At 41.0% G+C, this 12,038-nt stretch overlaps 1 protein-coding gene and 1 long non-coding RNA gene across 3 annotated transcripts in view; one reads left to right on the top strand and one right to left on the bottom strand.

Moving 5' to 3' along the window:
* Positions 1–5,906, bottom strand: part of LOC112662424 (uncharacterized) — an 88,624-nt gene extending 82,718 nt beyond the window's left edge. Inside the window, exon 1 of one of the 2 annotated variants that reach the window (XR_004815464.2) lies at positions 5,673–5,906. This is a non-coding gene — a long non-coding RNA (uncharacterized LOC112662424). The remainder of the gene's footprint in view (positions 1–5,672) is intronic. The other variant, XR_007401528.1, reaches the window with a different exon arrangement.
* The window catches only part of SNTB1 (syntrophin beta 1), a 239,160-nt gene that overhangs the window by 95,001 nt on the left and 132,121 nt on the right, over positions 1–12,038 (top strand). The gene's annotated exons all lie outside the window — the stretch shown is intronic.

Raw genomic sequence — 12,038 nt, 5'->3', positions numbered from 1 at the left:
TGGGATTTAAACTTCAATCCCTTGGCTCCAGAGCTCATTTATTGAAGTACTACATTGTATGGCCTCTCTAAGGAATTCATTGTGTTCCTCATTTTACAGGTGAGGTTTCTAAGACTCAGGAAGCTATCCCCATATCATGTAACTAATATGTAGCCAATAAGCACAGAAGATTTACAGCAGGATTTTACGTGGTTTACTATCATGACCTGTCCTCACTGTAATGGAGTCTTTAGAGTAGACAGCTCAGGCACCCACTTTCCAGAAGGAACCATGGAACATGATAACTGGAAGGGATTTTATTTATTTTATTTTTTTTAATGAATTGTGTTTTTTTTTTAAAGATTTATTTATTTATGATAGACACAGAGGAGAGAGAGAGAGACACAGGCAGAGGGAGAAGCAGGCTCCATGCCGGGAGCCCGACGCGGGACTCGATCCCGGGACTCCAGGATTGCGCCCTGGGCCAAAGGCAGGCGCCAAACCGCTGAGCCACCCAGGGATCCCCTGGAAGGGATTTTAGATACAATCTGTCCTTCCACAGGGTAGACAAATCCTTTCTGCAACATGGGACATAACTCATCTGGTTTCTGTTTGAAATGTCATTAGCAATAGGGAACTCCCTACCTCAGAGTGTTTTTCTACATTGAGCTCAAATTTTACCCCTGTAATTTGTATTCACTAACTGTGGCTCTACTCAACAGAGTTACAAAGAGTGGGTGTAGCCCAACCCACCACTTTTTAGGTCTCATAAATCTCTTTCCTAGGCTAACTCCTGATAATGGTAACTAACCCTTTTGATATTTACTATGCCAAGTTCCCTATACATTTTTTTAAAAACGATTTTATTTATTTATTCTTGAGAGACACACAGAGAGAGGCAGAGACATAGGCAGAGGGAGAAGCAGGCACCCTGTGGGGAGTCTGATGCAGGACTCCATCCCCAGACCCTGGGACCATGCCCTGAGCCGAAGGCAGATGCTCAACCACTGAGCCACCCAGGCATCCCTCCCTATACATTTTTTTACTTGTATTAACCCACTTCATCCTCACAATAATATTCTGAGATAGATGAAATAATTAACACATGAGGAAACTAAATAATTTGCATAAGACCACTGAACTCAGCTATAGAAGAGCTTGGAATTGGATGGCAGCAATCAGACTCCAGACTCTTTCCTTCTGTGCTTTCAGGTCTCTCATTTAAGTTGTTTTCTTTGTTTCTTGAACCTTTCAACAACCTGGTCATCCTTCTTACCCTCATTTAAACATTGTTCAATCTGGGGAGCCTGGGTGGCATAATCAATTGGGCATCCCACTCTTGGTTTCAACTTAGGTCTGATCTCAGGGTTGTGGGATCAAGCTCCACATCTGGCTCCATGCTCAGCATAAAGTTTGCTTGGGTTTCTCTCTCCCTCTCCCTCTTTACCTCCGCTACCCCACCCCCCATACACACACACACACACACACACACACACACACACACACACTGAAATAAAAATAAATAAATCTTAAGCATTGTCCAACCTATGCAGGTTTCAGGTATGGGCCAATCAGAGTGATAAAGAGGGGAACTGTCCTCTCCTCTGCTGATCACCATACTCCTGTCAGTGGAGCCTAATGTCCTATTTATTATGGCAGCCATAGTCATGGGAATCCTTAGGACTTTCCTTCATATTAACTATAATACAGTTCTTCTATCCTACATGTTACAGAGATGCTTATTTTGTATATACAATGACAGAATGTTCCATCTTATTCCTATTATAGTTCTTTTTTGAGAGGAAGGCTGTATGAAACTCTTAAAATCTTAGTTTTGTCATTTAAGGCACTGGGTGTCCCTTCCAGCTTTATCTAGGGACCTGATATAGTAAAAGCAACATCTGTTTGCCTGTCACACATTAAGTTCATCCATTACCACCTTTGGTCTCTGAGAGAATGTAGACCAGGAGCCCTATAACATCTGGATGCCAATCTCCTTTTTAATCTGGCTTATCTTTCTCTTTATTGAAAGCCAAACACTTATGTATTATTAGTTATATGATACTTAATATGCTTTGTGTATCTCTGCAGAGTAGAACCATGATCAGGGAATACAAATGATAGGTATAAGATTTGGGTTTGATATGAGAAAAGGAATATATGGAAAACATTTTAGACAAAATGATGTATTACAAGCATGATTTCTAAAATGTTCATGGTTGGACAAACAGTACTCAGGCATGAGCATTTGGCCATGTGTGGAGGCAGTGTTGAGTTCATTCATTTTCTAGTATTCAGGACTGGATGCTTTGGAGCTGGACTTCTTCAGTCTAGGTCCCTGCTCTGCCAATCGCTACCCTGAGCTCTTGGGCAGGTCTCCCAAGTCTCCATGCCACACTCACCTTGCTTGTGAGGTGGGCATAATAATAAACTAGCTTTTAAATAAGCTAGTATACCTCAGACATTTTAAAATGGGGCCTAATATATAGTAAGTAGTCAATAATTGCTAGTTATTGTTACTTTTCTAAAGTTTTCGGGTCAGATCAGGCCCCCTGCCTGTTTCTGTAAAGAAAATATAATTGCCAGACTGATCTGTTTGCATGTTTTCTGTGGCTCTTTCATTCTAGAATGGAATACTTGTGACAGAGCTTCGAAGGTCCACAAAACCCCCCAAATTTTTTTAACTTGCATTTTACAGAAAAAGCTTGCTAACCCCCATTCTACAGGACAGAGGACATGGCTTTCTGACCTTCATCTGTTTTGTCTTGAAACTTTGGACAAGTGACAGATCTTCTCTGTCCTCTGCTGCACAGTTATAAGACTCTTCCTCAAGAACAAATCTGTGAAAAATTCTGTCTTGGAGACCCTATTAATGTCATTCATTTTCTCAACAATTCCATATTTTACAGCTGGACGTTGTGTTAATTGCTTACATATAGACATGAATACCAGGTTTTCCTTTTTTCTGACGTTAATGAGCACTTACTATGTGCTAGACACAGTTCTGAGCCCTCTGTGTGTATGAGGTCATTTGCTCCACCAGCAGCTCTGAGATAGGCCCTGCTATTTATCCCCATTTTACAGATGGACAAATGGAAGTATTGAAAGATGAAGAAAATGTAACCTCTCAGTTAACTGCCTGCTATAGGTGGCAGAGGCGAGATTTGAAACTATGTTAAGTGGGACGCCTGGGTGGCTCAGTGGTTGAATGTCTGCCTTCGGCTCAGGTTATGATCCCAGGGTCCTGGGATTGAGTCCCATGTCGGGCTTCCTGTGAGGAGCCTGCGTCTCCCTCTGCCTGTGTCTCTGCCTCTCTTTCTGTGTCTCTCATGAATAAATAAATAAAATCTTTTTTTAAAAAAAGGTAAATGATATAAAGTGACTCCAGAGTCTAGACTATTTTAACTTCTACTGTAAAAATTCACTCAACTCTGAGCACCTTATGATTCCACCAGAGAAGCCTCTGGACAAATAACTTTGATGTGTAAGTGCTTAAATCTAAGATCATGAACGCAGTGCCTTGCATGGCGAAGCCATCCTCGTAAAGTTTATGTCCTGATGCTACTGATATCAGTGGATGTCACAAGACATGGTTAGAGCTTAAGGAAGGTGTATCTGGGGGCGCCTGTGTGGCTTGGTCCGTTAGTTATCTGCCTTCGGCTAAGGTCATGATCCCAGGGTCCTGGGATCAAGCCCTGCAGGGAGTCTACCTCTCCCTCCCCCTCTGCCCTTCTGCAACCCCTCCCCTGCTTGTGCATGTGTGCTATCTCTCAAATAAATAAATAAATAAATAAATAAATAAATAAAATCTGTGTGTGTGTGTGTGTATATATATATATATATATATATATATATATATATATATATATATAAAAGGAATGCATATCTGGAGGACTTAAGAAGAAGGTTTTACCTGAACTGAGACAGGATGAAGAGAAGAAAGTTTTCCAGAAAGGTTTCCATGCAGAAGGAACCACATATGCAAAGAAGAGAGGCAGGAGAGAGCATGGCATGTTCTGAGAATTTCTTTATGGCTGGCATGTATCTGAACTGTGGAGACTGAGTGAGAGTCAGTCAGCTGAGATGACAATACGAGTGGGCAGGGCCCAGCTAGCGAGTGGCTCTGTGGGAACTGGGACAGACCCCAGTCCTCTGGTGCATGTCTCTTTCAGAGCAGTGCCCTATATTTATCTATTTGTCTAATGTCTCCACCCCGCCCCCATGCACATGTATGTACACCTCAGTGCAGGCACCTCAAGGGCAGCCACCTGGTCTGTCTTGTTTATTGGGGTAACTCCAACACTCAGAGCCCTGCCCACATCAGAAACTCATTAAATGTTTGTTGTATTAATGGATAACCAAACCAGTCAGGGTATTTCTGAGTGTTGGTAGGACTCATGGGACAGAATACTCTCCTTGGGTCTCTGGAGGCTTCTTTTGGGGCAATAATCTTGCTTCGTTGAAGAATCAAGGCAGATGACATCAAACTGGACTATCTAAAATCGAATAATTTTGGGGTGGCTCAGTCAGTTAAGCATCTGCATTCATCTCAGGTCCTGATCCCAAGGTCCTGGGATTGAGCCCCACATTGGGCTCCTGGCTCAGTGGAGAGTCAGTTTCTCCTTCTGTCCCTCCCCTCTGCTCATGCTCTCTCTCTGGCTTTCTCTCTCTTTCAAATAAATAAATAAAATCTAAAAAAATAAAATAAAATAGGGTAATTTTGAGATCAGTTTTTAATAAGAGGCCAATTAATTACTTAGCCAATTAATAACCAGTTTATATTACTCCTGATGCCACATATTTATACTCAGTACCCTCACCAGAATGTCCTTATGACTTCACAAGAACCTTTGGGCCATCCTTCAAATGTCTCTTAAAATCAGACCTTGAAGGACTCCCCTCCCTACCCCCACTTCCCCGGGCAAAATGGAAGAGAAAGAAATTTTGTTAAGTGAATGAAAACAATGGCTTTTCTAGACAACTCTGCCAAACCAAAGAAAAAGTAACCAGAATACACAATCTCAACATAGACTTGCTGTCACATTTGTCAGATGGCCATAGAGTTTGGTAAGAAGTCAGAAGATGCATCTACCTAAGGACCAAATATGTAGCACACATTTTAACAGAGCTATTTGTTGGTGAAGACACAAGAGCAAGATGAGGTAAGAAAAAGTGGTTTTTGTTTTGTTTTGTTTTGTTTTAACATCAGAAAAGACAGCTTCCCAAGCAATTATAGAATGTTGGAAGGGTAAGGAAAATGAGGTCTGGGAGGGGAACGTGACTTGCCTGGGGCTGCAGAGCTAGTTAGTGCAGAGCTGGAACTGTGACCCTCCCTGGTCCCTGACTCCCACGGCCAATTCTCTTTCCACCTCACTACTCCGCCTCCTGAGATGTTAGCTATACCTTCCAAGAAGCTTGTATTACTTCTTTCATCATTTCTTGGCCCTTTTGGAACTATTGAGGGTCTCCATCTGCTTCTTTCCTGTCTGAAATGACCTACAAATAAGCCATTAAGGGAAAGTCTCACATTGCATTTTGTCAGCAAATCCCACTGTCACCAACCTATCCCCAGCCTGAAAGTTTCACTCAAGGCCCAAATACCCAGATTTCTTGCCTCCAGCTGGTCCCCTCTCCCCATAATCACATTAGTGAATGCACATTTTGAGTTCATATCCCCCAGAGTAATGAAATACCTTTTTTCCTTCCTGTAATCTGGAAATCCGTTTTTGTTGTTGTTTTTGTTGTTATTTTTAAGAAGAAGACTTGCACATGTCAGAAGGACTTGCTGGCTCCTCAGAAACCAGCCTGGTAGGAGAGCTGATTGGATTTGCCTAAAGCATTTCCTCATTAGTAGCCCGTGTGTGCTTCTCCTTTCAAATGTCATCTGGCCGCCTCAACAAAGATTTAATTGTGGCAACTTGGGGCCTTTGCAAACTTGGGCTTTGCTGAAGGTTCTTTCGAAAGCTTCACGACTGCTCGCCCTTGAGATGACAAACCAGAAACATATTGAAAGTGACTTGGTGGATTATTGGTTTGAAGACCCCTCCTTCCCGCTCTCCTCCCACCCCACCCCCTTTTTCTTTTTTTGCAAGTGAAGATTGGAATTTTAATTGCTCAACCACAGTTTTTAATTCATGATGCCCAGAAAGGGCATGGTTTATTAATTAGTTCTGATTATGAGCACCCTGAACTGGGTCCTGGCTGCTTCTTGATCAGTTTCAACAGCTCTTTGCCTGAAATTACTGTCTGTAAGCACACGGAGGTGTAATTATGCAAACACTAGCTGTTCAGTTCTGGCAGGTTAAACCCTCTGTTATGCATACATATTACAATGTCTTAAAAGGCATTTATTGAAATGCCATAGTTTAATAGTTTAGGCTTACAAAATCAAGCTCTCTTATGTTACAGGCAATAGCCGCTTAATTGGATGTTTTCTCCTAGTGCATAAAAATGTTGGCTTAAATACACACACGCATACACACACATTCAATTAATTAAGAAAAAAAAAAGTGTGAGAAACAGAATTACTTCGTAGTTAAAAGCAAGAACTGTGGAGCCAGGCTGACTGGATTGGACTCGTGCTCCTGCCTATGCTTGCACTGTAATCTGGGGATATGACTTAACCCTTTTCTATCACTGCATCCTTGGTAAAATGAGGATGATTGCAGTGCTCCTGTCATAGAATTGTTGTGATGTTCTAATGAGTTAATACATTAAAAAAAAAAAATCACTTAGCAGAGTTCATGGAATCTAGTCATTGTGCTTTTTACTGATCTCTCCAACACACACTTATTTGTACTCATGTGTCATAAAATCTAGTTGTGATGGGCTGAATTAGGGATCTCTTTGAGTGGTAGAAACTGAGAGTTGTCCCCTAATGTCTAGACTCTTCTTCCACAGTGATAGCCTTCCTCCTCCACCAGTTTTTAGCTGGGTTGGCACCAGGTTGTCCAGAGCTAAGAGTAACATTTCTTTTCCCTCTAGAAATGGCCATGTGGCTAAATTCTGGTCGATGGTTTATAAGCAGATATGGTGTGTCAGCTTCTGAAGAGTGTTCTTAAGGGAGGAAGCAGAGTGTGTCCTTTGCTTCTTCCTCCCGTTGATGGGAATTTGGTCAATGGTTGGGACTCAAGCAGCCGTCTTGGATTATCAGATGGCAGGCTAGAGACGCAGAGCAGGGAGAGGCCAGAGGGCTGCGCCTCTGACGACCTCAGGGAGTGAAGCTGTCCTGGCAGTCCTTTTCTTTTGCTCTAGACTTTTAGTAAAAGAAAAATGAACCTCTGTATCATTTAATACACTGTAATTTGGGACACCTGTTGCAGTCAAATTCCTTCTCTGGGTAGGTAACACTTTACCCTCCCTGAATTAGACCATCCTCTCATTATTTTTAGGGCAATGTATAGAAATCTCAAGAGGCCAAGGCACAAAGAACCATGCAAAGGTTTCGTACACGCTTTGTTTTCTGTGGGAGGCACTGCTTTACCACACCCAGGCATGGCTGCCCTGTTCTTACTCTCTGCTTCAAGGGAGAAGGGACTTAGCCCCAGGCCTCATTTGGTGATTGGAGAGGAACTGCTTGACGGTGGAATTATGTTCATAACTGATGACCAAGCCTTGTAGCGAAGAATATTCTGACAATTTTATTGCTTCCTCTGGACCAGAAAATGTGGGCCCTCGGAGATCTAATGGCAATGTTCTGTTGCTTTCTTTGTTATACGCAAAAACAAGTTTCTCCATTTTCTCTTTTCTATACATATCAATGAGAAGCAAGACCCTTGAACAAAAGGGCTTTATGCAGGGATGTGTTAATGTTACCTGTTCTTCCTCAAGACTGATATGGAAACAGTTCAGTGATTTCCTTATTCAGGAAAGGTGATGATAATCTCATTGTTTCCTTGTTTTTTTTTTACCCCTTGAAAATGCAAATTTGTTTTCTGGTGGTGCCAGAGATCTCTGGACTCATTTAGGGATTTGGCTGACTCTTCCTCACAAAACTAGAGGAAGGGAGAGGTGATGTCCCAAGCTCTCAGAAGAAACATGGATTCTAAGGAGAGGTTTAGTCTACCTGAGGTTGAAAGCAGGATGACCCCATCGCTTTGTCTTGATGGAGAGCAACACAGGTGTTTATCAAAATTAAGTCCGGTTTCTTGAAGTCATGGGTCATTGTCTTTCCTTCAGGACAATCCTTAGCATCTGTCACATTCTGTCTTTCCTTCTGGGGCTCCATTTAGACATTCATTAGACCTTCTCACTTCATCCTCCACATCTCTATTCCATATTTTCCATTTTTAGAAATATTTTTGTGCTATATTCTGTATAATTTCCTTTGATCTACAATTCATTCACTAATTTCTTCTTTTGATATGTCCACCTATTGAAGTTTTAATTCTGGTTTATTATAGTTATATATTATATAGCAGTAATTATTATTACGGCTACTACTATTTGACATTCTATTTGGTTGTTTTACCAATCTGTTAAGTTATTTTTTAAAAAATATTCTCTGGAAGGAGGGCCTGAGAGGTTTAGTTGGTTGTGCATCTGACTCTTGATTTGGGCTCAGGTCATGATCTCAAGGTTGTAAGATCGAGTTCCATGTTGGGCTCCATGCTCAATGGGGAGTCTGCTTGGGATTCTCACTTTCCTTCCTTTCTCTTTGCCCCTCCCCTCCTGCATGTGTGCTCTCTCACTCTCTCTCAAATAAATAAATAAATCTTTAAAAAAGATTCTCCTGGAAGATTCTCCCAGACTTTAGTTTGTTTCTTTACACATGGTAAACTTATTTATTGCTTTGTAGTTTGTGTTAGGACTGACACTGCTATCAGTTATTTTTACTAGTTCTTGCTTATGATACCTTGTTTCTATGTGTGCCACATTTTCTTAGATTTTATGCTGTTCATTGTCCCTGAAAATGATTCATAGGACTCTTTGAAGCCTAGAATGAAATTGCCTTCCTCCAGAAGGGATTCGCATTTGATTTTGCCAGCCCCCTAGAGACTCGTCTAGTTTGGGACCTCCTTAAACCTAGTTTAAGATTAACACAAGAACTCACCTCATCTACTCACTTCCCTTCCACCTTTAGCAAGCTTACAATATTTTTAAACAGGGACTTTTTTTTTTTTTATCATCACTCATGTACAGCAGTCCTCAGTATATGATGAATGACTGATTTTGGATGAATGAATAAATCTTTAAATTATCATACCTACCTTGTTAAATCATTTGCTCTGTGTTTACTTTCAGTTGGTTACTTAAAAGGATTACTATTTTGAATATCATTTCCAATCCTTTCTTCAAGGCATGGCTATGTCTTCTCACCTTCATAAATTCCCCAAGTTCTGTGCCGCCCAGGAAGTGATTACTTGGTAAATATTGGCTTCTGGGCTAGGACTTGCCATATTCTCCATGCTTCTACCCATGAGTGCATCAAACCACACATTTCTGGGACACCTCACACTTTCCATGAGTATTTTGAGTATTGCTCAGGGTACCTCTGGCAGTAACTCTCTATGACTCTGTGATTAGTGGACCTACCTCTAATATTTTTTTCCTGAGTACACCTGATCTTACTTTGCCAGAGTTCTCTCTATAGCTAACCTCTGATTTTGTTATCCTCTCACTCATAGACTAAGACCTCTATGGCTGTGGAATAAAGTCCAAACCTATTAGCTTGTCATTTTGCCTCCGTTATCTAGGTGGGGTAGCCAGACTTCATTAAAGAATGTGATCTTGGGGCCCCTGGGTGGCTCAGTGGTTGAGCGTCTCCCTCTGACTCAGGTCCTGACCCCAGGATCCTGGCAAAGAGTCCCACATCGGGCTCCCCACAGGGAGCCTGCCTCTCCCTCTGCCTATGTCTCTGCCTTTCTCTCTTCTCTCATGAGTAAATAAATTAAAAAATCTTAAAAAAAAAAAAAGAATATGATCTCTGGGAAGTCAAACTCCAGCTCCACCATTTACCAGCCACATAAGCTAAACCTCTGTGTCTTATTGTGCTGATGTGCAAAAATAATTCTAGTCTTGCAAAGATAACATATGTAAAGCTCCTAGTGTCCATCAAAATAAGAATAGCCCTACAAGACATTTCGTTCTAGCCAGCTCTGAAAGGAATAGCAACTTATTCTTTTATTGTTTGTGGATATATGGATACTCAAAAAGTGAAAGATCCTTTACCCATTTTTTTCCTCTGTACCTTAGTTGTCATATAAATACAGTAGTGCCCTGAATAGTCTTTCTGAAGCTTAAATGTGGGAAAATATGTAGAGCACCTGGTTTCATACATTGTTAGGCATATAATAAATGGGAAAATATGTAGAGCACCTGGTTTCATACATTGTTAGGCATATAATAAATGCTCATTCTTTATTTCCCTTCAAACTGAGGTTTAACTTTCCTTTCCTTTGAGACTGCAGTACAATTTGTAAATCAGAGTACATTATATAAAAGAAGGGTTGTGATTCCTATCTCTACTTTTTAAAGTCCTGTTTACCCTTTAAGGCCAAGTTCAAATGACACCTACTTCATGAAGCGTCTCTGGAATCTCATTTCCACCCCACTCCTCCCCTATTCCAGCCAGAATGATAATAATACAACCAAAGGAGAGTCTTCAAACCATCTCAGATGATACTTGAATTTCCTGTATATAATAAGTACCAGTCTATAATGTACAAAGCTAAGTGGTGTTCTAGCTTCTACTAAAACATTTTTAGAAATAAAAAAATTCAGTGTCTTCAAAATAGGTCTATTTACTCCAGCTTTGGATGGCTTAAATCTCTCCCCCTATGTTTTCTGCATTTGTTCTCAGGTATGTCTGTGTTCCTCTTTAAATGTATTGCCCACAAATAAACAATTTTCCTTAAAATACCCTGTCCATGAATGCCCTTTCTTCTTCTGTAACTGCAGCTTGTGCTAACAGGTTTGTGGCGACCGTGGAGCTGTTTTCTCCTGATTGCACTTATATTCAGTTAAAAGCCTGAAATCTTCTCTTCAAATATGTGTTGGTTCTAAATGGCGTCTCTGTCTTGAATTAGTATGACTATTTTTGATACGTATGGTTGAGTTCGCTAGTATCTTGTCGGTATTGCCTGTATCTTGGTGTGTTTGGCCTGATTAAATTGCTGTGAACCTAACTTGTCACTCATACTCCCTAGAAACTGAATCTTTTCCTTGTGAGTTCTTCCAGCAGACTTCATTCCTGTTATAACACTCAGCTAGCTCATTCTGTTTTGTGCCATAGTTTATGTATTATATTATGTCACTATCTTAGGTGGGGTTCCCAAAAAGCAGAGCCTCTGTCTGGGGGCTCAAGCAGCAGCTCTTCTGTTGGGTCAAAGCCATTTTCCAGGGCAGGTGGGCAGCTAAGAGTTGTTCCAGCCAACACATAGCAGCTAGGAAATATGTGCTTAGGCTGATGGAAAGGATCTGATGGGACCCAGCAGCATTCACTATAGTCACCTGTGATTTTGAATTCTGGAGTATGGAAACTACCTATTGCTTGTTTTTGTCTCTGGAAACCTGGCTCCATGTCTTGTGCAGTAAAGGTGTTTGTGGACTTGAATCATCAAAGATCTGGAGTAAATGTTCTCTAGTTTGTACCCATTCCAGTCCACTGCCATTTGTAAAAACAGGTACTGGTAAGGAACTTAGCCAAATCTGCCCTCCACCCCACCCCCAGACCCCAACCCCAAAGCAGCAGAACCAAACTGTGCAAATGGCAGAGAGAAGGATGCGGAAGTTTATATTGCATGTTCCAAGAATCTAGTTGCCCTGTCAATACAAAAACTGTCTAAGGACCAAATGCTTAAATTCAGAATAGGCAAATAACTTCTTAAGACTGAGGAAACACATCAAAGAGCAGAATTTCAGTCTGCTACACTCAGCCTTTGAACTATTTTTTTTTAATTCTACAAAAGTAATATGCACATATTGGCTAAACATAAAGATGGTATGAAAGGGTAATAAATGAATAGTAAAGTCTATCTCTCCATCAGCTTGACTTTTATATTTCTACCCCCCACAGCTAACTGCTGTTCACATTTTCTTATGTTCCTATCCAGAAATAG

Source organism: Canis lupus, chromosome 13 (assembly GCF_003254725.2).
Source record: "Canis lupus dingo isolate Sandy chromosome 13, ASM325472v2, whole genome shotgun sequence".
NCBI classification, from domain to species: domain Eukaryota; kingdom Metazoa; phylum Chordata; class Mammalia; order Carnivora; family Canidae; genus Canis; species Canis lupus.
The sequence above is the reverse complement of the archived record's forward strand: the minus strand, read 5'-3'. Positions and strand labels throughout refer to the sequence as shown.